Source organism: Arachis ipaensis, chromosome B06 (assembly GCF_000816755.2).
Source record: "Arachis ipaensis cultivar K30076 chromosome B06, Araip1.1, whole genome shotgun sequence".
In the NCBI taxonomy this organism is placed as follows: domain Eukaryota; kingdom Viridiplantae; phylum Streptophyta; class Magnoliopsida; order Fabales; family Fabaceae; genus Arachis; species Arachis ipaensis.
The window spans coordinates 25,518,618-25,524,984 of NC_029790.2; the positions used below are offsets into that span (position 1 = coordinate 25,518,618).

A 6,367-nucleotide genomic window follows, 5' to 3' on the forward strand; every position below is an offset into this window, starting at 1 on the left:
TTGAAGTGCAAAAAAGGAAGAGAATATCATATAATTAACAAGGTTGTTTGTTTTCAATTTTCAAGTATCCAAAATTTTATATTTGTTTCAAATTACCCTAGGATATCAATTGGGATTGGAAATTATTCTAGTATCTCTAAAATTCTAAAAAAGTGTCTATCCTTGTTTTGTGTCTTTTTTCATATAATTTGATTTTTTCTTCTTGTCAAATTGAAAGTCTCTATCAATCAGATTATTCTAGGTTGTCAAGGATAGGTTCTTTGAAGGTCTAGTATGAAAAATCCTTTCGGTGATCTAGGTTGCTAAGAACAAGTTTTTTAGATGTCTAGTAGAAAAACTATTATCTATCTTTTTGTGTTCTATTATGTCTTTTTTTATTCCTTCCAACTTCGTCCGTTTATATTCTTTATCATTCATTCATGTTTTTCACTCTTCTTCATTTGTTTTTACGTGAAGCTGCCGAGAGGAGAAGGATGCATGATGCCACTACGAAAGGAGGAGACAGAATTGTGAATGGGTCGAAGAGAAAAGAGGCTAGATTTGCTATGATGAAAGTTCAGTAGGTGCCCGGGAGGATGCAACAACAACAGATGCAGGTAGACCAGAGGACACGTACCATCTCGATTAAGTATTGCACATGACGACATCAATACAAATATAGGTAATTTGACATTGTTGATACATTTTTTTTTGGTAAATACCTAACCCGATTCTTGACAATTTTCTTGACGGACGACAAGGCCTTTAGTGAAAAAAAAAAACCTTTCCAACCCTTGCTCTTTAACTCCATGAGACTGGTTGGTCCCTCCATCAATGAGCTCTTTAGAGTCAACAGAATATGACTACATGACATGCTAAACGGCTAATATGTCTGTTAAATGCCAGCTTGAAGGGGCTCAATAGCTATAGCCGATTTTGACACCTGATAATTTTGTAAAAAAATATCGTTGTTCAATATATTTGGAGAGAATATATACCTAATCTTTACCCCATGAACACAAAATCCAACTTTTCTCTCTAAAATTACACAAAATCCTAACCCCTCTCCCTCCAAAATTTGTTGATGAAGCTTGACTCCCAGGAAGATGTTGTTGTTGTCGGAGCTACTGACGATGTTTGATGGTGCTGTGACAGAGCATTTCATCGGTGAGGTAAATATCTTCATTCATTCACTCAGCCATTGCATTTGAATATCATCATACTGTAGTTGAAGAATGAAGACATGATTTAGAAATTCATTACTCATGAATTCATGATGTATTTGATAATTATTCGGGTGGAATATTATTGTTTAATGCGTGATGTCTTGTATCGTTCGTATGTAAGTTCATAACAATCAATATTTAATTAAGTTTATGTGTGCTTCTCTTTTGACCGATATAAAAATATATTTTAAGAAGTTAAATAATTTTTAATTGAGGACAATTTTCATCTGTCAACTTGAAAATATATATGCATTAACATTTTGGCACTTTAGAAATTGTTACTGTCAACGTGATTAAATTTGGTCGTGGAGGTAGCTAACATTGTCTTGGTGTCATTTTCATATCCATATATGCTAATGTTCTCACTGTAATTCGTGAATTTTCTTTGTCATTTATTTAATTTTTTTAAATGATTTTTTTGGGCTTTTAATTGATGTAATGATGTAGTGGATATCAATAGCTAAATTTTAGAGAGTATAACAATTAAAAAAATAAGAATAATAATTGCTGTTTTTTAAATAGATTCAAACTTTGAAATCTATGATCTAGTGATTAAACTATTGTTATGTTATTAAACTATTAAACCATTAAGCACTTTCATTAAAAAAATTAAAAGATTCATCATGTTGTATTGTTATATTTGTAAAAATATGACTTTGGGATTAAGAGAAACTACTTTAAAACAAAGTTAGTGTTGTTGTGTTTTTTGGAATAAAAATGCTTTTACAATTTTTGAAATTTTTAAATTTTGGTGCTAATTTTTTTTTTTGCTGCTATAGATGTCCAACTTTGTTATTCTTGTGTTTAACCATGGTAAGAGACTTATGAAGGATAGCAATGAGATGTTACATTATTTGGATTGATAGGTGCATAAAATCTTTCATATGGACATAGAGTTATTAAATATTTTTTATATGGAAGAATTACTAAAGACTTTAGGATATACTGATTATACTGCAATGTACTAGTTAGAATCTACAACTGTTAATTTAGAATTTCGGCATCATGTGATCAACGGGGGTTATAAGATAAATGATTTGAAGAATAGTTTTCTGAAAATTGGCATGTGTGAATTTTAATTTATACTTTAAACACTAGTTGGTGAGCCTTGTTTTGCTAAAGAGGATATAGGTCCAACTATAGTTCAAATTAATTATTCTTCTTTCTCATTCTTATCCTCATCTGATAATGGTTACGAGAGTGGTGAGGATGAGGCATACAAGCCTCTTCCTAATGGATATGAGAGTAGTGACACTTATGGTGATGAATATAAAGTGAAAATGAGAAAGTATCAAGAAGAATAAGGATGAGTATTAAGCAAAGGATAATGATAAGTGCGGGGTTGGAGACAGATTGTGATGATGAAAATTGATGTGGATGTCATTATACCCAAGAATAAGGTTGTGTCTAGGAACTATGCTGGAAAGAGCAAGAAACATGCTAGGCCCAATTTTAGGCCCAACAAGCGGTGTGATATTGGAGTTAGTTCAGGGTCTAATAATGGTGGCCATAGTAGTGAGCTTGGTTGTAGAATGCTCTAATCCGAGGCTAGACAAAATAGAACTGGGCCTAATCGTGCTAAGATTGTTGAGCCAATTGTTGAAGAAGTTGATTATGAAGAAGAGAATGATTATGTATATGCGAGAGGCATTTGTTTCTTCTATTTCATCAAATGGTGAGGGAGATAATAAGCACAAATGGCCAAAGTACAAAACTAGTTATGGCTATAGAAAATTATATTTTTGAGTTGGGAATAGAGTTTGACACAATGGCTGAGTTTTAAGACCACCTTGAAGGGTTATTTTGTATATGAGAGAAAGAAATGTCAATACATTAGGAACGAATAAAAAAGGATTAGTGCCAAGTGTGTTGAAGGGGTTGATTTTTTACTTCATACAATTCTAAGAATGAATGTTATCAAATCAATGCATTTCTAGATAAGCATACACGTAGAAGAAGTTTGGCTCCAAGCTGGCCAATCACAAGTGGGTTGCAAGCAAGTTGGTTATGAGATTAGTCACTTAGCTAGACTTGACACTAAGAAAGGCTAAAGAACACTTGAATCAAGATTATAACATTCAAGTTAATGACAAGATGATTATAAGAACTTTGAAATTTGCAAGAGAACAAATAATAGGAAAGCAGGGAGAACAATATGGTAAAATCAGAGATTACTTGATGGAACTACACCGGAGCAACCCTGGTTTAAGGATGTCATTTTTTAACAGGCTTTACATCTCTCTTGAGGCTTGTACGCTTGCGTTCAAGGCTAGTTGTAAGATTAATTGGCCTTGATGGATTTTTTTAAAAGGATACTATGGTGGACAACTCCTCTCAATAGTAGTACAAGATGCAAACAACCATTTCTTTGTCATAGCTTATGCAACGGTGGATAGCAAAAAACTAAAACAAGAAAATGGTTCCTAACACAGTTGTAAGAAAGCTTGGGCAATGATTGCGAAGATGTTTAAAGACAAAAAAATCAAGAGCCTTGCTTAAAAGTGTGCCAAGATAACCACATGGATACGGTTTAATGCCCACATGGAGAGGCTAAAGTAGGTGAATGTCACTACATGGGTGCATATGATGTGGCTTGATCCATCATGCAAGTCAAAATGACACTTCAGTCATGGTCCACAAGTATACAACATAACTAACAACATGTGTCAAGTATACAGGACTTGCAAACATGTGCTTAGAAATCTAAATGGAAAAATCAAAGACTAAATGGGCAAAGAAGACAAGCAAGGATCAACCAACAAGTTCATCTAGAGCTTCAATAGTTTAGTAAGGATAACAGCAAGATGCATGGTTGTGTTCTATTTTGATGATTATGTTTTATGTTTTATTTTAGGATAGAATTTTAGAGAGAGAGCTCCAACTTCTCTCTAGAATTTAGGGTTTTTAGTTTGCATTTTTCTTAGATTTAGGTTTCTTGTTTTAGTGTAGTTTCTTTTATATTTTCATGTTCTATCATCTTAGTTCGTTTAATTTTACTTGTTAATTTCTTTATTTTGTTAATTTTGGTTTATGAACAATTGTTAATTTCTATTTTTCTTTAATGCAATTTGATGTTTTATGTTTATTGATATTCTTTTTAGTTGTTATTACCGCTTTCTTGTTTGGTAATTATAGATTTTATTATTCTTACAATTTATGATGTTTTCATTTTATGCCTTCCAAGTGTTTGTTGAAATATTTTCTCTAGTTTTAGAGTAGAATTTTGCATTCTTGACTTGGAATTGAGGACTTAGGTGACCTTGAGTCATTGATGTCTAATATTGATTGGTAATTTAGGGTTGTTAGTTGGTTTTGTTTCCACTAACGCTAGTCTTTCACTAAGTCTAATTAGTGAGTTAGCTAGGACTTGTGAATTAAGATCAATTATTTGACTTTCTCTCGATGTTTGGGGATGACGAAGTGGGATTACCTCTTCTTAATTACCATGGTTGTAGTCAATGACTTGGATAGGAATCCTTAACTCTCAATCCTTGCTAAGATGCTTTTTAGCATTTGAATTCCTTGTTTGCTTTTCAATTTCCTGTCATTTAATTTCTTGCCTTTTGCCATCAAAACTCCTTTTCTCATAACTAATGATACGTACACCTCACTACAATTCCTTTGAGAGACGACTCGAGATTTAAAACTCCTGGTTTTATTGATTTATATTGTGACAATCTTTTAAACTCTGACACGGGTCATTTGTTGGTTCAGAACTATACTATCGACGAAGTAATTCTTTTTGAGAAAAATTTGAATCAATATTTTGCCCGCGTTCATCGTTCTGCTTGGCTTTTCTTCTTCATTTTTCACTTTTCTCCACTTTTATTGCGTTACTACTTTTTGGTTCTCTACATTTCTCTGTGTTATTTTTTTCTGGTGGAAGTCCCAGGTGTTGTTGGCGGCAGAGAATAAGTCAATGGAATAGTGTTAGATAGTTGAATTTGGCTCTATGTGCATTTTGAAGGTGAGAGGGTCTGAGTTCTTTTTCTTTTTTAGGGTGAGAGATTTTTTTAGAAAAATGATCGGATTTTGGTTTAGTCCGACCGACCAGTTCATGGCTGGTTTAGCGGTTCAACGGCGATTTCTGTTCAGGTAGTTTTAGACTGTAAATCGAATCGCATAAGTTAGCAGTTTCTGATTGGACTGGTTTGACCGGCCGGTTTGGTTCGATTCTCAGAACATTGATTATTATTGTTAAGTTAGAGCAATGTTCAATTCTCAGCTACTGCCACATTCAAAAGGACTCTCACTGTTGAAATCTTTGCAATTAGACTAAAGGTGTCCTTGAAGTCAATGCCTGCTTGTTGGGTGTAACCCTTCACGATTAACCTTGGCTTATACCAATCTAAGCTACCATCAGCTTTTAATTTTATTTTGTAGACCCATCTTCACCTAATAGTGTGCTTGTTGGGTAGAAAAGGTACCAATTGCCAAGGATGATTAGATTCCAATGCCTTCAATTCTTCTTGCATAGCTCTCTTCCATTATTCGTACCTCACTGCTTGGTGATAAATTGTGGTTCAGGTATCTTTATTGAATAAGGCAATGATGTACTTATAGATATTGCTAAGTCTATGATTGCTAATGTGGTTGGACATAGGATGAGAGGTGGTGTGATAAATATAATCTCGAAGATAGGGTAGAGGATTGTGTTGTCTAGTTGGTGTTCGAAGGGGTTGAGGCTAGGATGGATTAGTGACTATTATTTGTTAGAGTTCAATAAAAGGCATATAGTTGTTAATGGTGATGGGGTCTTGTGGATCAACTATATTAGTGTTGGGTTGAGTGTTTGGATTGAGGTTGGATGGGATCTAAGATGGGTTAGGGTAGTACAGTGTCAGTAAAAATGTCAAGTGTGTGTAGTGTAGATTTGTTGGCAAATGGGAATATGGTTTCATGGAACATTACATCTCACGAGATCATGAACTGTTTAGTCTTCAAATTGTTTAATGTGTATCCTTTGTAGCCAAGTAGATAATCAATGAAGATTGATGGATCTGCCTTGGCATTGAATTTTAGTCTTTCACCTGATTAAGTTGCTGCATAAGGCAAGTAACCAAATACCTTTAATCTCTCATATGTTGGTTGCTTGTCGAAAGGGGACTTGAAATTCAATAGCTTAGAAGGTGTTTGATTAATCAAGAACATTGTAGTAGTGA

The 6,367-nt window shown here is 33.8% G+C and overlaps 1 long non-coding RNA gene across 1 annotated transcript; it reads left to right on the top strand.

The window, feature by feature from the left end:
- On the top strand, positions 110-1,608 carry LOC110263252. The gene is made up of 2 exons (XR_002348579.1): positions 110-661; positions 1,070-1,608. It is a non-coding gene; the product is annotated as an uncharacterized LOC110263252 (long non-coding RNA).